Consider the following 22,021-nt stretch of genomic DNA (forward strand, 5'->3'; position numbering starts at 1 on the left):
AAAACAAGTAACTATCTCACACCAAACCAGACAGCAGTAAATAATCCATGATCGTTTACGACGAAACAAATAGGCTGTAGATTTCTCGATGAGGGGAACCGATGATGGTTGACCAGAACGAGTGGCTAGAGAAGCAAGGATAACCTTGCCCTTTCTTCAAGATACTTGGGTTTGCTTGCTTTAACATTATAAGGTGAAATAAATGCCTTTTTCAAACAAACAAAGTAATCACTACAATTACCTCCTGACATTTATTTGGAGCAATGTGATGGGCTATAAGATGAAAAGAAAAGGACCTCAAAACTATGTGGGCAAGCTTGCCTGATTAACAAGAGAACTAATAAATGCCCAATATGACAAAGGATCATGCTCACTCAGGGTTCAAACACAGGTCAGTATTACAGATAGCAACACGGCAACATGACCCTCAAAAGGAAACTTTGGTTGCTAATTTATTTGGTAACATAGTTATACAAATGAATATAAGCAATCTAACTAATTAAAAAGAATGTAAGCAGTCAGTTTAAAAGTTTGACAGCATTTATGCCCAAAAGAAGACTTTGTGACTGGATATATTAAAACATTTACTCCCTCTAGAAGGGAATATAAGTCGTTTATGAACATTGACACTGTCTTCAATATGACACCTCACTAGTTATTTCTATTAAGTTATACTTTTCTAAATAAAAAGAGTTTGTATTAAAAATCATGTAAATCAATTTACGACTTAATCCCTGTACATACCTTCCTTAATTGAGAGGCAGAGCTCCTGCCAGGTTTTAAAAAAAAAGACTTAATCTACATAATTATTTATATACAATGGTCAAATTTGAAAAGCTTGACCACCACATATCCTAAACCATAGTTATTAGGACCAGACCGGACATCGAACCGCTCAAGCCCTCGGTTCACGGTTTGATTGGTCCAACCGGTTGAACTGCCGGTTTAATCCGGTTCAAATAGAATGAGGAAACTACTAGAACACAAATGATATTGTGGCGTAGTGGTGGACATTGAGCCGATGAAAACCGGCCATCCTGGAGCTATGCGTGGGTTTGCATCGTGAAATGGGGGAGAGAGGAGAGAAAGGAATTGAACACTGGTCTCCAGGGTTGGAGAGCGAGTTCTCCACCACTACGCCAGAATATCATTTGTGTTCTAGTAGCGTTCCTAATTCTATTTGAATCGGATTAAACCGGCGATTCAACCAGTTGGACCAATCAAACCGTGAACCGATGGCTTGAGCGGTTCGATGTCTGGTCTGGTCCTAATAACTATGCCTAAAACTGACTTCTATTTGCAATATAAAGGAGCATAACACTGGATAATAAACAAAAGTGAACTCTAGGTACAGATTCTCACAATTATAGTATTATTTTAGTAACGTTTTACATAATTACAACATGATGGAGAAACATCTCATATGTCCTTTGAGGCTATACATCAAAAGATGAGGCTACCAACTAGGAATGATGTTAAAGGAACAGTCAAATTGTCATCCAGTTCTGTGCTGATGGGGTGAGATTCAACGAGTGTTGCAGCTACAGAGACCATGAGGAAGCCTAAAGCCATGTACCATGTTTCCTCAATAAAACCAAAAGTGTGGAAGTAATGCATATACCTGAATAAATGAGACTGAATGATTAAAAAAAAGTTGATGCAACAGTGAATTCAGTAAAGGTTAGACATTACCCAACTGATGCCAGAAAACCAGCCACCGCCATTGCTATGCTTCCAGCATATGATTTGTTGGGATTGTATGGAAGCTTTTCTTTACCTAGGCGTCTCCCAACAACATCAGCTATACCTGGGAATGCATAAATCAACATCAGTATAGCAGGGCCAATCAATTAACTCTCATGTTTGTAGTATGAAACTATTTAGAATATGCAGAAAGAGAATGATTTTTTCCTTTGATAAAGGAAAGAGGAGAAAATTAATGACATACTCATGAGGACATCACTTCTACAGATACAACCACACCACCTATAGCTATAATATCATCCATTCCAGCACCTGAAGCTAGGCCAGCAATTCACAAATTTTATACAAGAAGAGATCGAAATGTGCTCCTAATCAGGAACCTTAGTGTTGAAGAAAAAGATATTTGAACTGATATTTTGTGCTGTATTTATGGTTGTCCACATGCAGTCACCACTTGCAGCTAGCTAGGGTATAGTAGGCTAAACTATTTGTTTGTTACTTGTTAGCTCTCCAGATTCATGGAACAACCTCCATATTAACAGTAGTAATAGAATTAGCTGTTGCCAGTACATTGTAGTAGCATGCACGGTAGCAGCAACCATTTTGGCTATAAAAGGAGGGGTACCTCCATATGTAAGAGTTAGGTTTTGTTTTAGTTCATTTCAGTTCCTTTGAAAACTACTGCTTATGTTGTCTCTTGTGTCGGTTAGACCAACAAACCAACCTCTACTCAAAGCCCCATCTTAATATTTCACTACATACTTGCAATTTCAGATTGCTTGCACCTTGTTCTTGCTGGTTTTCTTCCATTTCTTGCAGGAACAGACCCTAGTGGTCAGGTCAGCTTGGTTTTGGCTAGACTGATAACATCTCAAGGGTTGGTTTAGCGATTGCTAGGCTATTGGAACCTCTTGGTTAGTAGCCTGGAACATGTGAGTCACCCTCACAATTGGAAGGTATCTCATCTCACCGAAAGGTTGGGCCTCTAAAATTCCACATCAACTGGTATCGGAGCAATGGTTAATCGGTGAGACTGAGTTTTTAGTAGTTGTAGTGTTCTTTTACCTATAATCCAAAAAAACAGAGAGAGTTTGCACACCCTATCTAAACCAGTTTGAGCCTAGTTTGCAATCTCTTTTTAGTTTATGCTTTGTTGAATCTCTGGGTTACATTGTCATATGTTAAGTTGCTGGTTATAGTTCTTGCTTAAAGCTTCTAGTTGAGATCTATCTTGAAAAAGAAAGAAGAGAAAGTAAATTTGTCTTTGGCAACCTTAGTGTGAAAGCTAAAAAGGAATAGCAGCTGAGAGATAGCTGTCCAGCTGCAAGTGCTTGGCTGCACTAAATATAGCACTAGAGTTAAAAAAAAGGAAGGAAAGAAAGAAAGAAAGAAAGGAGTCATATTCTGTCTGGATTGTTCTAGTGCTAGACCATTTGAATAACAGCAAGTGTGCACTTGTTTTGCTGTTCTACTTTTGGTTTTCTTGCCAAAACTAAGTTAGTTATAGCCTGTGATTGAGTTGCACTTCTAAAAAAATTAGAAGTGGTAGCCTTGTTGTAGGCTTGCAGCTCTTTTCCATCCCTTGTTTTCTAAGATTGTTAACCAGCTTTTAGTCTTCTATAGGGCCAGCAATGTTGACTAGGACTTTGAGTAGATTTTCAATTTAGCACGTACTGATTTGATTTTATCTAATCCTTGCTACATAAATAAACCTAACCTAGCTACACTCTCTATTGGCCATTCAGGTAACATAAGAATGGCAGAACCGCTCGAAATAACACACTTTTAGAGGTGCTCGTCTTCCACTAGACACTAAGCACCCTGAAAGTTAGCTACATCGGACAGTTCTGTCGACCCCACCCCAAGGGAGAACTCGAAACAATCCACGTTTTACCGCTAGGATCCAATAATGAGTATGAGCTTACAACACTTAGTCCATTTCATACAACAAGAGTTCTTGGAAATTATTTATTACAATACCAGAGTTCAGAGTGCGATAAATAAACAACGGAATGAAAATAAACATCTAGCGAAAATAATACAATGATCCATCTGTGCCCACTAAAAGAATCCTCCACACAAGAGCTACTCCTCAAGTTGCACCTGCAACATGAGTAAAATAAACCCTGAGTACACAATGTACTCGCAAGACTTACCCGACTAGTGGGAATAGTTTTTCGACTCTCAAGGATATGATAGGAAATATGGGTTTGCTATTTTCTTTTTGTTTGCGGAAAGCATTACTAATAGTTCATCCTTACAGTCAAGTTTTATTAGCAGTCATGATTACTTCATTAGCTAACCATTCTAGGTAAGCACATGTTCTACTTTCAAGTAAGGGTTAAGCAATCAGAACCATTTCGCCATCTTTCATCTTCTAGTTCTTACTATAGTACTAGATCATAGCCAAGTCGTATCGTCTCATAGAAATAGTGATTCGTGAACCAATGTATCCCAGCTGGGTACCCCAAAACACACGCCCCGTTTGTACCCCAGGAACAAACAAGACCAACCCATTCCACTCCTATCACGAGGTCCAGGTCCCAAGCGGCTCACGGGCACCTTCTTCCTGATGATAGTCCTCTTGGCCAAACGAGAGTTGGCTGAAGGCTGAGAAGACTAGGGAGGCTGATTCTAAGGGCACTATTGGGCATAGTGACCTTCCTTGCCACACTTGTTAGTGACCTTCCTTACCACACTTGAAACAAGCACCCCGCTTGTTCCCCTGTCCCTGATGAGGCAGAACCTGCTGTCCCTGAGGTTGCTGCACCTGCTGAGTATGTGCATGGTACTGAGTGGGAGGTGCCTAGTGAGTCTGGTGAGACGACTGTCCACCCGGAGAGTGATAGGACACCCTCCTCACAACCTATACCTTCTGATACTGTGGGTGACTAGAAGACCTGGTGATCACTCTCTTGCGCTTCCACTCAGCCTGAGAGTCATGCTAAAGTCCCTCTATAGCAATGGCGGCATTCATCAAAACACCAAAGGTCTGATAGCCCCCTGTATACAGCTTCTCTTGCAAGATGCAAGAGAGACCATGATTGAAACGGTCCATCTTCCTCTCATCAGTATCCACATGAGTCCCAACATACTGTGCAAGATGGTTGAACTTGTTCACATACTCCATCACAATCATGTTTCCTTGCTTTAGCTCTACAAACTCGGATAGCTTCCTGTTCAACAAACCAGCAGGAATATAGTACTGACAAAAAGCAGTGGTTAACTCTCGCCATGTCACACGATGGTCCACAAGATGCATGGCGTTGAAAGTGTCCCACCAAGCACTAGCAGATCCCAGAAGCTGTTGTGCGGCAAAGCGCACCTTCTGCTCATTAGTCACATTGAGCAGCTAAAACTTATGCTCTAGAATACGAAGTCAATGCTCCGCGTCCAGAGGCTCAGCAGTCAGTGTGAACATGGGCGAGTGTATCCCCAAAAAGTCCTGATAAGAACAAGGCACCACCCCCGTTCCCGCCATTACCACCGGTGCCTCCACGAGCGAAGCCACCAATAGCTTGTGCCAGCATCTCTAGGGCACGGGCCGACTCGCGACGAGCAACCATCATCTTGGCATGGGTCATCGGAGACGGTGGTAGTGGCGAAGGAGGACCAAGGAGTGGGGCCTCGTGGCTCTCCCCGTTGGCATTGCCGTTATCATCGCCACGACCGTTTTCGCCTTGGTCTTCACCAAGACCATGGCCTGTCCTAGCACTGGTGCTCCCACGACCAGACCTCAGGTTCATCTGTAAACAGATAGGAACCCACCGTTAGGGACAAGGCCTCTATATTTAGAAGCAAAAGGCTAGAGAGATGATAAGGCCCAATAAATGGTTACAAGCGAGAACTTTTCCTTAAGAGTTAAATCATTTATCTTTATTTATTATCCTATCAATTTACTATCCAAAAATTATACGTGTGGGGAAGTTTAGTTTAAGCAAGATCCTCTTTTCATGATGCATGAATTGAACTATTCGTTCGCTCAAGCCAGAATATAGCGGCATTCATATATAATTTTTGGCACAGCGCACACTCACTTCCCGTACGCTAAACGAATCTTACGTAGCATAAGTTAGTGTACCTGCAGAAGATTGAATAGAAAAAATCATTGCCACTATCCTAGATAGACCATATTACTAGAGCTTATACTTAATTACGTAATTTATCGCATCCTACTTTTCGCAAAGCTTTTGTTGGTCAAATTTTAGGTTTTGAAAAGAGTTTTTAAACTCGTAGACTCATTATTGGCTCTGATACCACCTATGGCAAAACCGCTCGAAATAACATACTTTCAGAGGCGCTCGTCTTCCACTAGACACTAAGCACCCCCAAAAGTTAGCTACATCGGACAGTTCTGTCGAGCCCACCCCAAGGGAGAACTTGAAACAATCCATGTTTTACCGCCAGGATCTGATAATGAGTACGAGCTTACAACACTTAGTCCATTTCATACAACAAGAGTTCTTGAAAATTATTTATTACAATACCAGAGTTCAGAGTACGATAATTAAACAGCGCAATGAAAATAAACATCTAGCAGAAACGATACAAGGATCCGTCTGTGCCCACCAGAAGAATCCTCCACATGAGAGCTACTCCTCAAGCTGCACCTGTAACATGGGTAAAATAAACCCTGAGTACATAATGTACTCGTAAGACTTACCTGACTAGTGGAAATAGTTTTTTCGACTCTTAAGGATATGATAGGCAATATGGGTTTGCTATTTTCTTTTTGTTTGTGGAAAGCATTACTAATAGTTGATCCTTACAGTCAAGTTTTATTAGCAGTCACGATTACTTCATTAGCTAACCATTCTGTTCTACTTTCAAGCAAGGTTTAAGCAATCAGAACTATTTCACCATCTTTCATCTTCTAGTTCTTACTACGATGCTAGACCATAGCCAAGTCGTACCATCTCACGAAAACGGCGATTCGCGAACTAATGTATCCCAGCTGGGTATCCCAAAACACACGCCCCGTTTGTACCCCAGGCACAAACAAGACCAACCCATTCCACTCCTGTCATGGGGTCTAGGTCCCCGTCCAAACTTGGACTCCAAGCGCCCACACTTGAGACCCGGTCTCAATATGGTGCTTAGACCTCCACCTTTCCTTGCCTCCAATCAGTCGGTCCGGAAAGAGCCGAAACCCACGACAAGAGCGTAACGAGCCTTGCCGCTCCCATAAGCAAGTATGTGCTCAGGATAATAAGTCTGTGACCTGACTACCATCCACAGCAACGGACGGTCCTTAATCGACACGAATAGGGAAAATAGTGTAACCAAGCTATGCCCCGTTAGCCGCGGGACACAACCTATTACACCCACCAATACACATACAATATCCCTACCTTGTCTCCATTCTTCCTTTCATCATTTTATTATGAGTAATAATAATCCCCTATTGTGAGCAACGACGGGTTACTCACGCTACCGATGACTTAAGCATAGCATCTACTCGAACCTGCACTAGTAAGACTCTTAGGACAGGTATATCTATGCATGTGGTTTCAATAAAATTCTTGTAACGTAAATGCACAACACATAAATATATGGTGAATTATAAAATAGAGGTTATGCACCGGGACTTGCCTTGGGTAGGCGCGGTGTCAGCTAAGTCAGTCAGTGGCGGCTCCGGGACCTCCTCCTGCACGAGAATCTCCTCCTTGTACTCCTCGACGATTTCCTCGAACTCGTGATCACCGGTGGTCACGATCTCCGCCAACTCGTTCTCTATATGCATGCGATGATGATGCAACACTTAGCATTTAGGCAACAACAACTCTTAAACTAAGAATATGCATATTAAGCTACTAAGCTAGCTCTAATGACTAAGGTACTAAGCTAACTATCATCTTTACCAAGCAAAGTGTTGTGTTCAACTAACAAACACCTAGCTTTACAAATGAAGGATATATCTTTATTTCTATTGATGATTTAATGTATATTAAAACAAAGAGCATTTAACTACCCTAATGCTTAGTCTATTCTAAAGCTACAAAAATTACAGTGGGCACATAATAATACAATGAAGCTATCATAAAAATTTTAGGACTAAAGCTATCACCAATTTACCATGAAAAATCCTATAATGATTCATTTTAATAATACGAAGCACTTTCAAATGATTTAATAGCTCCTGGTATCAACATGTATATATATATGAACTAAATAAACTAACAGATAGATCACAATTTTAGAAACTTAACAAAATTTGTTTCACAATTTTTGGACACCTACATGATTTTATACTAATTACCAAAGATTAGTTTAGAAATTAAATTAGAAAACCTTTCACGTATTACTAGAAAAAGAAAAACCAATCTCCCACGTGGCCCACGCGACGCGGCGCGCGCGCCTGCAGTGGCCCGCTTCTGCGGCCCACACGAGACCGACCCACGACGAAGAAGCCCCCGCGCGCTGGCGCTTTTGTAGAAACACCCCGCGTTATCCTCTATTAACACGACAACTATGCGCACTATTTCTACAGACATCGTTTATGCAAGAAGGCCCTCGTATTAACCCGTCTTCGCATCGGGGAGGTCCCTGACGCCTCTGCGCTCTCCGACGCGACATTGACCGGCACTGGGCCGCTACGCCGGCCAACTAGGGACTCCCTCGACCCATCTAGAGGACCGATGCTCACCTACGAGCCAACGCGCAACAATGGGCAGCGATTCAGAGACCAGAGACGAAGTAGGGTGACTTCTCCATGTCGGCGGGCAACCTGCGGTGGCGACAACAACGTTCCGGTGAGCCACGGCGCTAAGGGAGCAGTAGAGGTAGTGGGTGAGCATCAGCGACTCACCAAGGACTTGGTCGAGGCGATGGTTCGGCCGAAGACGCCCCGAGCAAGGCTGGCCACGTACGCGCGGCAAGCTCGGCGATAAGCCACGGCGGACACGACTGCGTCAACAGCGTTGGGATAGCGGTAGGGGTATGACTCAAGTGCGCATGGCGAGGAGGGGTTCGAGGCGAGTCTAGCGGTGCAGCCAATTTGGCCCAAGGTGGTCAGATGGAAGCTGCCTTCGGTGATGGGCGAACTCGGCCTTATCGGCACGGTAGCGAGGAAAAGCACCAAAATTGAAGCTCGACCGAGCGCCATTCAAGGCGGGGTGGGGACGGGTAGCTAGGTAGCTTGATGACGGAGCCAGCAACACGACAAATCGACTCGAGGTGATCTCCCTGACGAATTTAATGGCGCGGCTCGACGACGGCAGCAAAGGGAGAAAGAGAGAGACGGGGCGCGACAGGTGGGCTCGGCTCGGCCTCGCCTTGGCGGGATGCGATCGGCGTGATCATGGAGGCCCACGCACAGGCGCTGAGGACAAGCGCGCGCGTCCACGACCGGCATGGCCCGCGCAATCGTAGTGCCATAAATGGCAAGGCGACGACGAGCTCTACCACGTGCGCGCGGCTGCGGCGAGCACCAAACCAGGCCAGCAACAGGATAGGGGGTGTAGAGGAAGGCACGGATGTGACGGTGAGGCAACAACACCTGCAATGGCTGTGTCGTGGCACAGGGTGGGTCGACGGTGCGACAGGATAGTCCACGTGCTCGCGGTGGTAGAGCGAGCGGCAGCAGCGCAACATGGCGTCGTGGTGGCATCGGTAGCGGCAACGCGAGGCAGGGTAGCTGTGCGTGGACACGACGACGAGGTGACGGCGCCGGCAATGGCTTCGTCACGACGCGGGGCGAGGCAGGCGGCAGCAGCAGCTCCGCGCAGCGGGCCAGCGACAGCCGAGCCATAGCCATGCCAGAGGCAGCCATGGCTGGCCATGCGCGACTAGCGCGGCGACGCCGAGCGCCCGAGCTAGGTTACCGCATCCACCCAGCGAGTTAGGCCAAGAACATGTCGTGCATGCATTTTAAAGCACCTATAACAACTAAACGGTTGCTTCTGAACCTAAACCATCTTCACCATGCTCAAGAAAGCATATGAGGCTACCAACCCGAGCTAAAACACGACACCACCTCCTAACTCGATTTCACAAAATAAATCGCCAAACATTGCACTATCTTGCTGCTTATATATACTTAAATTCTTCTAAGTCCTTGAGCTGAATTTGATTTCAAGTTCCATTTGTAGGCTATTAGAAATGTTGGCTAGTAATGTTATTTTTTCATAACAAATATTCCATTGTCATCTACAAAGTTCATATTCCAAATTCTATTTAAGTGCCACATATATGTTCTATAGTATTTTTGTTCGATAAAAATTGGTTTTAAACCCTACTTGATATACATGAGTTGTGTAATAGCTTCTCATTTAACATTTTTTTATTGATCATTTTAGGTTGTAATACTTTATCTATTCATTCCATCACATGCATTATCACGTAAACATGACGCTCATGATATGGTTTAGTAATTTGTTTAGAGCGTAACACCGAGGGTGTTACAATAAGCTTGCATTGGCTGAACTCAACCCTAAGGATCGTTGGAGGCTGACCCAGCTTCCAGTTGTACCACCTGCTGATTTTAGTAAGAACCTGTAAGTACTTGGTAAGAGTTTGAGTGTGAGTGCCTTTGAATTTCTACTTTTCATATCCTAGTCGTTGGTAGGCACATATAATCTTGTGGTATTGTTTGTTGTTTGCTGCTAACAATGGTAGGTGAACAAGGTGAGGAAGCCAAACCCCTCACACCAAAGACACAAGCAACCAGGGATTACTTGGCACGCTTGCTAAATAAACATACTGAAAACATCATAAAAGTGGTAAACGAGACCAGAGAGGCTTTGAATAGCACCAACACAATCATCACAGTCCTCCACTCTCGCATAGTGCAACTTGAACAAGCACAATTATCTTCTGCCACAACATCTCGTGCTACTGCTGCTATTGATGACTATGCTACAGATACTGAACTAGATAATGTGGTTAATACAAATAGCGACCATGCGCATCGACGCCACCACCGCCGCCGAGAGGTACGAGACCATGATGATCCTCTACTGAAAATAAAATTTTCAATACCGCCTTTTGCTGGTAAATATGATCCTGATGCATATCTCACTTGGGAAATGGCCATAGAACAGAAATTTGAGTGTTATAATATCCCTAATAATAAAAGAATTAGAGCTGCCACTAGTGAGTTTACTGATTTTGCATCTATTTGGTGGCAAGAATGCTGCCGTACAAATAGGGATGTTCCTATTACCTAGGAGGGTATGAAGAGAGTTATGAGAGCCCGTTTTGTACCTTCATATTATTCTCGTGATTTATTAAATAAATTGCAATGCTTGAAACAAGGTAAAAACATTGTAGAAGAATATTATTAGGAATTGCAGATTGGTATGCTACGTTATGGGTTAGAAGAAACACCGGAAGCTAAGATGGCTAGATTTTTTGGGGAGGGGGGCTTAACAAGGAAATTTAGACCATACTTGATTATAAAGAATATAATTCTATCACTCGTTTATTTCACCTTGCTTATAAAGCTGAAAGAGAAGTGTAGGACCGACAAAGGACAAGGGGCCCTTCTGGGGTTATTTCTCCAGGTTGGCCAAATCGAAGGCAAGCAAAGACGTCCGCAACTTCCTCCAGCCGCACACCTGCACCAAGCTTCTCCAACAACCGTGTGCAGCCTACTTCCTCTACTACACCTACACGTGCACCTAAGGCAAACAAGAGCCTAGCACTAGCCCCTGCCCCAAGTTCCTCTTTAGTTAATTCATCAGGAAGATCACGAGATACACAATGCTATCACTGTAAGGGCTATGGACACATGATGCGGGACTATCCTAGCAAGCAAGCTCTTCTAATCAATAACAATGGTGAGTACACGTCAGCTAGTGATATTGAGGAAGAATATACTATGCTTGCAACTGACCTTGTAGGTAATCATTATGATAATGAGGAAGAGGAAGAGCAGTATGGTACTAAATCAGCAGATAAGTATTTGAGTCTCATTTTACAGCGTGTGCTTAGCGTGCAAATGGAACAAGCTAAACAGAGTCAACGCCACAATCTATTCTAAACTAAATTTGTCATCAACAACCAATCATGTCGGGTGATCATTGATGGCGGAAGCTGTAACAACTTAGCAAGCATGGACATGGTTGAGAAGCTTGGCTTAACCACAAAACAACATCCTAGGCCCTACTTTATTCAATGGTTCAACAGTTGTGGTAAACTGAAGGTAACTCGTATTGTGGGGATACAATTTTCACTTGGTTCATATCATGATTATGTTGATTGTGATGTGGTTCCAATGCAAGCAAGCTCTTTGTTATTAGGAAGACCATGGCAACATGATAGAGATACCTTGCATCATGGTAGAACCAATCAGTACACGCTCATGTTTAAAGGGAAGAAAATTACTTTGCTGCATATGTCTCCTGAAGCTATTCTAAAAGATGAAATAGAAAGAGCTAATAGAGAGAACAAGGAAACTAGCAAAAATGAAAATCAAGTTATAGCTAAGGAACTTGCTTCAAATAATAAGAAAGAACCTAATGCTAAGAAAGATGGAATTATGTTGAAAAGTCCTGTTTTACTAGCTACAAAATCTAAAATTATTAAGATGACAGCAAGTAATTCTGCTTGCTTAGCTATAATGTTCGAAGAAGCATTATTTTCAAATGAGGATATACCTCTAACTATGCCTCCTGCTGTTGCTGATCTTTTGCAGGAGTATGGAGAAGTGTTTTCAAAGAAAATACCACCTGAGCTGCCACCAATCTGAGGAATTGAACATCAAATTGATCTAATACTAGGTGCTTCCCTACCCAATCGTGCACCATATAGGACCACTCCTGAGGAGACGAAGGAGATTGCACGTCAAGTGCAGGACTTGCTTGACAAAGGGTATATACATGAAAGCCTTAGTCCTTGTGCTGTTCCGGTTATTTTGGTTCTAAAAAAAGATGGATCATGGCGTATGTGTGTTGATTGTAGGGCTATTAATAATATCACCATTAGATATCGTTACCCTATTTCTAGGTTCCATGATATGCTTAATGAATTAAGTGGTTCTAAAATGTTCTCCAAAGTTGACTTGCGTAGTGGTTATCACCAAATCAGAATGAAACTAGGAGATGAATGAAAACAACTTTTAAAACTAAATTTGGCTTATATGAGTGGTTAGTCATGCATTTTGGTTTAACTAATGCACCTAGTACATTTATGCGATTGATGAACGAAGTTCTACGTGCTTTCATTGGAAAATTTGTGGTAGTATACTTTGATGATATCTTGATTTATAGTAAGTCACTTTCTGAACATCTTGAGCATTTACATGCTATTTGTAATGCTTCAAGATATGCACGTTTGTTTGGTAACATCAAAAAGTGTACATTTTGCACAGATCGAATATCGTTTCTTGGCTATGTTATGACCCTGCAGGGAATTGAAGTTGATGCAGCCAAGATTGATGCCATCAAGAGATTGATGCCATCAAGAGTTGGCCAACTCCAAACACAGTCACACAAGTACGGAGCTTTCTTGGACTTGCCGGATTTTATAGACGTTTTATCCAAAATTCAGTACCATCGCCGCACCATTGAATGAGTTGACAAAGAAAGGAGCTCCCTTCCATTGGGGGGCAGCACAAGAGAATGCATTCAATCTCCTCAAAGAGAAACTCACCAATGCTCCACTACTCCAACTTCCTGATTTTGGTAAACCTTTTGAATTCGAATGTGATGCTAGTGGGATAGGCATTGGAGGTGTATTAATTAAGATGGTAAGCCTGTTGCCTATTTCAGTGAGAAATTAAGTGGACCTAATCTGAATTATTCTACTTATGATAAAGAATTATATGCCTTGGTTCGCACCCTAGAGACCTGGCAACATTATTTGTGGCCGAAGGAATTTGTGATTCATTCCGATCACGAGTCTCTCAAACATATTAGAAGCCAAAACAAACTAAATCGTAGACATGCAAAATGGATGGAATTTATTGAATCTTTTCCTTACATCATAAAACACAAAAAAAGGAAAGAAAAATATCATTGCTGATGCATTGTCTAGATGTTATACCATGTTATCTCAACTTGATTATAAAATATTGGATTAAGTCCATTTTTTGTGCCTCAACTATTGTGTTGGTCTAATTTTAACCATCAACTACAAAACCGTCAACTATTGTGTATCGGTACCCCAACTGTCAAAACCGTTCACTTTTAGCACCAAGGCGGGGGCAAGGTTGTTTTGACCGACATTGAGCGGTTTTGACCACGCCTCCCTCTCCACGCTGCACAGCCTAACAAACCGATGTTGGGGCCTCTGTTCTTCCCTACCAGTTGCTCGAAACCGGGAAGTGCCTGAATAAAGGTTGTAGTTCTAAGTGCAAGCTTGGGCCTAGTAACTTGAACGGGCCAGTGCCACAGTGAAATCTAAGAAACACGCACGCCAAAAATCATGCAGCACTCTATTTCGGTCGGTGATCGCGGTCACCGCGTCCGATCATTGAGGGCCAAGCGCCTGCTCACCCTGCACCGTGCTACCTCGCCGCACTGTCATAGCAGTTCACCTGGCCGGCCCGCTGTAGTGCCCGTGCCGTGGCTGAGCCACTCTAGCCTCGCCCTACCGTCGCCGCTTCTCTGGTCGCTGCCCTGGCCGGTCCTGCTGACCTGCTGCACCAGCGCTGCCCCTTGTCTAAGTTCTAACTGTGTTTGATTGACACCTTTGCTTTGCTGCATCATCATCTAACAAACAGCTACTGCTGGAGGGCGATCCGGGAGCCCTGAAGCACGGCGCGGTGTTGGAGCAGTACAAGGCGAAGGCGGAGCACTACCTGTGCTCGTGCCTAGGCCGGACGGTGGCAACGGCAGTGACAACGTGGAGCGGAGCCCTAGCGAGATGTTGTACATGCGGCAGTGGAACAACCTCCAGTACGGCTCCAGCGCCGCCTTCCTCCTCACCGTCTACTCCCACTACCTCTCCGACGCTGACACCTCCTCCGCCGGTGGCCGCGGCCAGGGCCTCCTCCGCTTCCCCGCGGGCGCCCACGCCGTGCCGTCCGACCTGCTGGCGCTGGCACACTCGTAGGCGGACTACATCCTAGGCCGCAACCCACTGTGGTTTCGTGCAATGCTTAGGCTGCTGCTGCGAATAAGCTTTGAATGAAAATAGCATAAGAGAGACAATAGCTAGCAATCAATGAACTGCTTGCAAAATTTCGATCCAGCTCGACAATTCCAATCGAACAGGCGAACCTATCGATCCACGACGATCTTCGTTGATTCAGCATAGGGCTGGCTGTTGTCGGTGGGCGAGCTAGGCGGAGGCGACGGTCGACGAGCCACGTGCATGGTGGAGTCACCACGGCCAGCATCGCTGTTATGGCAAGTGGAGCCGGCCTAGGGGCCCACGCGCTACTGTAGCGACACGGTACTGTAGCGATGTGGTACTGTAGCGCGTGAACCGATTAGATTAGATTGTTTGGTTTGTTAGAAAAGAGATATTTGGTTTGTTAGAGATAAATTAGATTAATTTGGTTAGGATATTTCCTTAGGGGTCAAGTCAGTCATCTCTATAAAAGAGAGAACCCTATATCAGTTATAGTCAAGCAAGAAGCAACAATTAAGTTGCTGGCTTCCCCTGGGAGCCAGCCGTCCCTGCCCTCTCTTCCTCGCGTGAACAGTACCCCTGCGGGTACTGTAGCTCCGGCCTCTGCCTCTCCCTCAGCTCTCTCCCTCTCAATCCGAGCAGCCACATAACATCTGGTATCAGAGATGCCAGGACTCGAGCCTACTTCCGTTTCCACCGCCGCGTTAACCACCATCGCCGCCGTGCCCATCTCCACGCCGCCTGGCGCACCTGCGCGATCTGCGCCGGACATGTTCCCCGCCACGACAATCCCGGTGGCTGCGATCCACAATCTCATGATCGCTGCCTACGACCTCCAGCGCCAGCTGGCCGATCTGGCTACTCGGCTCAGCCAGGTGGAGAACCGGACGCGGCTAGGTGGAGAACCGGACGCGGCCAGGTGGAGAACCGGACGCCACCACCGGCGCTTTGCCAAGCACAGCCCCCGTCGGTCTTCCTGACTACAGCGACAGTCCTCCGATGCCCTTGTTCCACGGCGGCAGCCTGATGCCGACGCTCTCCACTGCGTCGCCCTCGCTGGACAGCACGGGCGCGGCGCCCTTGGCCGCCGCACAGGCCCTGTTGGAGTTTGCCACATCACCAATGAAGGCCCGGCTGCCATAACTCCGGCAGTCTCATCACCAGCTTCGCCAACAACTCCGCCAGCACTAGTGTCACCAATGCAGGCGATCATCCATGCACCGACATTGGCGGACATGGTGCCTGTGTCGCTGCCTCTACGAGCCGCAGCATCGGTCCCTCGAGCAGGGCCATGGCTGTTTGCATGCGCTTATTCTCCGCCGGCTCAGCAACAGGCCTTCAAAGCTCCATTGGTCGCTTGGCGTACGCCTCCAGCACAACCCCGCTCTGCCGCACCCATAGCGGGGGTGGCTGCTCGTGGAGGGCACCATCGACTCCGCGTGCACGCGCTCCATGGATTCGATCCGGGCGGATTCGATTCCACGCAGATCAGATGGAGCAGCCAAGTTTGGCACCTCGAGGAGGAAGCAGGTCTGCCATGGCAATCTTCTCTGGACCGCAAGGTCTTCCGCTCCAGTAATCGCCACAGCTCGAGGATGAGCTATCTTCGAGGGGTGGAGTAGTGTTATGGCAAGTGGAGCCGGCCTAGGGGCCCATGCGCTACTATAGCGACACGGTACTGTAGCGCGTGAACAGATTAGATTAGATTGTTTGGTTTGTTAGGAAAGAGATATTTGGTTTGTTAGAGATAAATTAGATTGATTTGGTTAGGATATTTCCTTAGGGGTCAAGTCAGTCATCTCTATAAAAGAGAGAACCCTGTATCAGTTATAGTCAAGCAAGAAGCAACAATTAAGTTGCTGGCTTCCCCTGGGAGCCAGCCGTCCCTGCCCTCCCTTCCTCGCGTGAACAGTACCCCCGCGAAAACTGTAGCTCCGGCCTCTGCCTCTCCCTCAGCTCTCTCCCTCTCAATCCGAGCAGCCACATAACAGTCGCTTTCCGGGGTAATGCTACCTCTGACTACTCCCATGTCCTATCCTATCCCCCCTCATGACCGGTAGGGGAAGCGCGAGCGCAGCAGGTCAGCAGGACCAGCCAGGGCAGCGACCGGAGAAGCGGCGACGGCAGGGCGAGGCTAGAGCGGCTCAGCCACGGCATGGACGCGATAGCGGGTCGGCCAGGCGAACTGCTATGACAGCGCGGCGAGGCAGCACGGTGCAGGGCGAGCAGGCGCTCGGCCCTCGACGACCGGACGTGGTGACCGCGGACACTGGCCGAAACAAAGTGATGCACAATTTTTGGCGTGCGTGTTTCTTAGATTTCACTGTGGCACTCTGGCCCATTCAAGTTATTAGCCCCAAGCTTGCACTTAGAACTACAACATTTAGTCAGGCACTTCTCGGTTTCGAGCAACTGGCAGGGAAGAACATAGGCCCCAATATCGGTTTGTCAGGCTGTGCAGCGTGGAGAGGGAGACGTGGTCAAAACCGCTCAACATCGGTCAAAATAGCATTGCCCCCACCCAGATGATAAAAGTGAACGGTTTTGACAGTTAGGGTACCGGTACTAGACGGTTTTATAGTTGATGGTTAAAATTAGACCAACACAATAGTTGAGGGGCCAAAAGTGGACTTAGTCCTAAAATATTTGGTTTGGAAACTATCAAAGAGCTATATGAGCATGATGCTGATTTTAAAGAAATAATGTTGCATTGCAAGGAAGGAAAGGGCTAGAATAAATACATTGTGAGTGATGGACTTTTATTTCGTGCGAACAAGCTATGCATTCTAGCTAGCTCTCTCTGTCTTTTGCTGTTACAGGAGGCCCAAGGAGGTAGACTAATGGGACATTTTGGTGTGAATAAGACAGAAGATGTGCTAAGCGGCCATTTCTATTGGCCAAAGATGAGACGTGATGTCGAGCGCTACGTGGCACGCTGCACCACTTGTCAAAAAGTTAAGTCACATCTTAACCCACATGGTTTATACATGCCTCTACCTATTCCTAGTGCTCTTTGGGAGGATATCTCGATGGATTTTATTCTAGGACTGCCTAGGACAAAGGAGAGGGATAACATTTTTGTTGTCATGGATAGGTTCTCTAAAATGGCACACTTTATACCTTGTCATAAAAGTGATGATGCTACACATATTGCTGATTTATTCTTTAGGAATATAATTAGCTTACATGGAGTCCCTGATACAATAGTCTCTGGTCATGATACAAAATTTGAGTCATTTCTAGAGGACACTTTGGGCTAAATTGGGGATAAAATTACTATTTTCTACTACATGTCATCCCTAAACAGATGGTCAAACTAAAGTTGTCAATCGTACTCTATCAACCATGCTTAGAGCTATTCTAAAGAAGAATTTGAAAATATGGGAGCAATGTTTGCCTCATGTAGAATTTGCTTATAATCGTTCAGTACATTCAAGTTGTTTATGGTTTTATGCCTCGTGCACCAATTGATTTATTGCCTCTACCGTCTTCAGAGAAGGTAAACTTTGATGCTAAAGAACGTGCTGATTTGATCTTGAAAATGCATGAAATTACTAAAGCAAACATAGAAAACATGAATGAAAAGTATAAAATTACAGGTAGTCAAGGTAGAAAGGAAATCACATTTGAACCTGAAGATCTAGTTTGGCTACATTTGCGAAAGGATAGGTTCCCAAACTTAAGAAAATCAAAGTTAATGCCTAGAACTGATGGTCCTTTTCGTATACTAGAGAGGATAAATGATAATGCTTATAAACTAGATCTGCCTACAGATTTTAGAGCTAGTCCCACCTTTAATGTTTCAGATTTAAAGCCAGGCATGGGAAATGAAGATGAACTTGAGTCGAGGACGACTCCATTCTAAGAAGGGGAGGATGATGAGGACATCACTTCTACAGATACAACCACCTGAAGCTATAATACCATCCATTCCACCACCTGAAGCTATAGTACCATCCATTCCTACAGCTATAGTACCATCCATTCCACCACCTGAAGCTAGGCCAGCAATTCACAAATTTTACACAAGAGATCGAAATGTGCTCCTAGTAAGGAACCTTGGTGTTGAAGATAAAGATATTTGAGCTGATATTTTGTGCTGTATTTGTGGTTGTCCACAGGCAGTCATCACTTGCAGCCAGCTAGAGTATAGTAGGCTAAACTATTTGTTTGTTACTTGTTAGCTGTCCATATTCATGGAACAACCTCCATATTAACAGTAGTAATAGAGTTAGCTGTTGCCAGTACATTGTAGTAGCATGCGTTGTAGCAGCAGTCATTTTGGCTATAAAAGGAGGGGTACCTCCATACGTAAGAGTTGGGTTTTGTTTTAGTTCAGTTCCTTTGGAAACTACTGCTTGTGTTGTCTCTTATGTCGGTTAGACCAACAGACCAACCTCTACTCAAAGCTCCATCTTAATATTTCACTACATACATGCAATTTCAGATTGCTTGCACCTTGTTCTTGCTGGTTTTCTTCCATTTCTTGCAGGAACAGACCCTAGTGGTTAGGTCAGCTTGGTTTTGGCTAGGCTGATAACATCTCAAGGGTTGGTTCAGCGGTTGCTAGGCTATTGGAACCTCTTGGTCAGTAGCCTGGAACGTGTGAGTCACCCTCACAATTGGAAGGCATCTCATCTCACCGAAAAGTTGGGCCTCTAAAATTCCACATCACATACAGTTTCCAGTAACTATGTCAAGGAACTAAAACATTATGCTGGGTTTATTCTAGGATCAAAAAGTGAAATGCAGATAAATGAACATACCATCCCCAGCACATAAGTTGCATATAAGTGCTATAGCAACAGGTGAGGTTCTCCCACGTGGCAAAAGTTACAGTAGTAGCATAATACAGTGGGCCCTTGAGAAGTTCCCTGTGTTCAAAAGAAAATTCAGTTACCAGAGTGCCATGACCTGAAGCATCAAAGTAAGAACAGGAAATATGAGCATAAGCAGTATCAAATGATCAAATATTGGTATATGCAAGTGAACCTGTAATCTCTAGAGCGGCTCATTGATTTAACCATATTCATAAGTCCCAGCCCCAGTAGAAGCATCCTTATAATGTTAACCCCTGGTGCTAGCGCAGCAAGGAAAGGAGCATACCATCCAGAGCTGCAATAAATGTCAATATCTGACACCAAAATGATGATATACAATGACTGGGGCGTTTCAGAATCTTATTACCTAAAAAGAGGCCAAAAAAGCAAGAACACCAGCCCAACGCTTATATGAACAAGTTTCCTGCTGAGTTTCTGCACAAAAAATAAAGTGCATTTTAAAATACAGGCACCCCTTTGACTTCAGCCTGGAATTGCTCATAAATTGAGTTACTCCGACAAATGTATTGTTCACAATTTTTTTGCTAGAATGCACTTTTTACTTTTTCTAAATGTATTGAATAACAGATGCTGAACTCTCACACATTTAGAATTCATTTCTCAGTATTGTTCAAACTGAAAACACATAGACCTAAACTCATCATTTGGCACTAAGCAATCTAAGATATTTATGTGGGATTTGGCTACTAGTTCATCAATCATCACTAATTCCACCTAAAATATCCTATCTCACAGTAATAATGCAAACAACACTTCTGAAAGGCACAGCTAATACTTAGCATTTGGCACCGTGTAGCTCCTCTCCTGTGTCACTTCATCACTAGTACTCACTTCATCCAAAGCCATCGAAACACAGGAGTATAATGCAAATCTGCGATAATACCCCATTGCAGTGATTGCTAAATTTCGGAAGGAGCAAGGATCACTTTTGACTCACTTCATCCAAAGTCATCGAAACACTTTTGACAAGCACAGTTCACAGGATAGTACCGACTCTCAACTCATTCTGCCACAATTCATACATCAACCAATGCAACAGTGGCTTCTTACTCCTAGAATTAGTTAGAAGATTCTGACGCTAAAACCGATAGCACTTCGTTGGACTGCTAGTGAGTAGTGATGATGTGATACTCTCAGCTACCGCAAGTGGGTTCAACAACAACGAGCGACCACATCATTGCGTAGTTTCAACATGCAAATTGTACTACAGACGAGCATACTTCACATGATAGAAACTATTCCCAACTCGTTTCTGTTACAATTCGTTTATCAGTGTAATGCAGCAGTGGCTTCCTTAGTGCTAATACACTAGGAAATTCTGACGCTACTACTAGTAGTCTCGTAGTCGCGCTAAATCGGCGAAGATAAGCGCAAAAGGAAGGGGCGACACGTCACACAATACACGAAGGGCGTAACCGCTAACCTGCTCGAAGACGCCGCGCTTCGCGAGCTCCTCGAAGAATTTGAGGAGCGCGAGGGCGACACTAGCTGTGACGGCTGCGGACCCTAGGTCGTGGGCCAGGCCCCCGCCGGCCTCCAGCGAGATTGCAGCGGCCATGGTAGGCCTCCGGGCCCGCTCCGCTGCGAAACGGCTGCTCCTGCGGCGGAGGAAGCAGAGCGAGCGAGGCGCGCAGGACGCGGCCGCGGCGCTGGCGGGGGCAGTGGGTGAGGGAGAGAGGCGTCTGGATTGGAGTAGGGGGCCGTGGTATGTGGAGCAGGACAGCGGCGAGGTGTGGGCGCCGAGAGGCCCGAGACTGAGCATCCCGCCCTCGTGCTCGTGGTCTCGTTCTGACGAGTGGCGATGGCGACGACCCTGGTCCGTGGAGTTGCAGTCTTGCAGATGCGGACGGCGCTCAACTCCAGAGAACCAAAAGATGGGCGATCTCCGAATCTTGTCTTTGATGGAAAAAATGGAGAGAAGGCCTGATATGTACAGTACTCAACTCCCACTCCAACTCTAACATATACTTTTAGATTTAGGTAGCGTAGTTGGGAGATAAGATGGGGTGGGATGGTCCTGTCTCTGGTTTGTGGGACTGAGACGAGTTCATTTTCTGTTTTGTTGAGAAAGAACGCGACCAACCCGTTTTCTGTTTGGTTCGGGGACTTTAAAAGTGGGATGAGCCATTGACACATAGGGCCCACATCCATCAGATTTTTTTTCTTTTCCCTTTTCTTTTTTTTCTTTTTTCTTCTTCCTTATCCTTTCTTCTTCGTACACACAACATGTGGGACCCATCCGTCAACGTCTTATTATTTTTTCCTTCCTCCTTTCCCTTCCTTTTTCCTACACACGCACGCATCGTCTTCCTCGGAGTCCTAGGCTCGCAGCGCGGCGTCGCCGAGGCGGAGCTGGCCCTCACCCGCACGGCGGCGGCGGGGCCGCTGCTCGCTCGCGCCCTCACCCGCACGCCAGCAGCCGAAGGTCACCCGCGGCGGCAGCGGGTCGGATCTCGGCT

General features: G+C 45.3%; 1 pseudogene; it reads right to left on the bottom strand.

The window, feature by feature from the left end:
- Window positions 1–1,413: 1,413 nt before the first annotated feature.
- LOC136450690 (probable phytol kinase 2, chloroplastic) lies at window positions 1,414–21,480 on the bottom strand (annotated as a pseudogene).
- Window positions 21,481–22,021: the final 541 nt, after the last annotated feature.

Source organism: Miscanthus floridulus, chromosome 5, assembly GCF_019320115.1.
Source record: "Miscanthus floridulus cultivar M001 chromosome 5, ASM1932011v1, whole genome shotgun sequence".
NCBI classification, from domain to species: Eukaryota; Viridiplantae; Streptophyta; class Magnoliopsida; order Poales; family Poaceae; genus Miscanthus; species Miscanthus floridulus.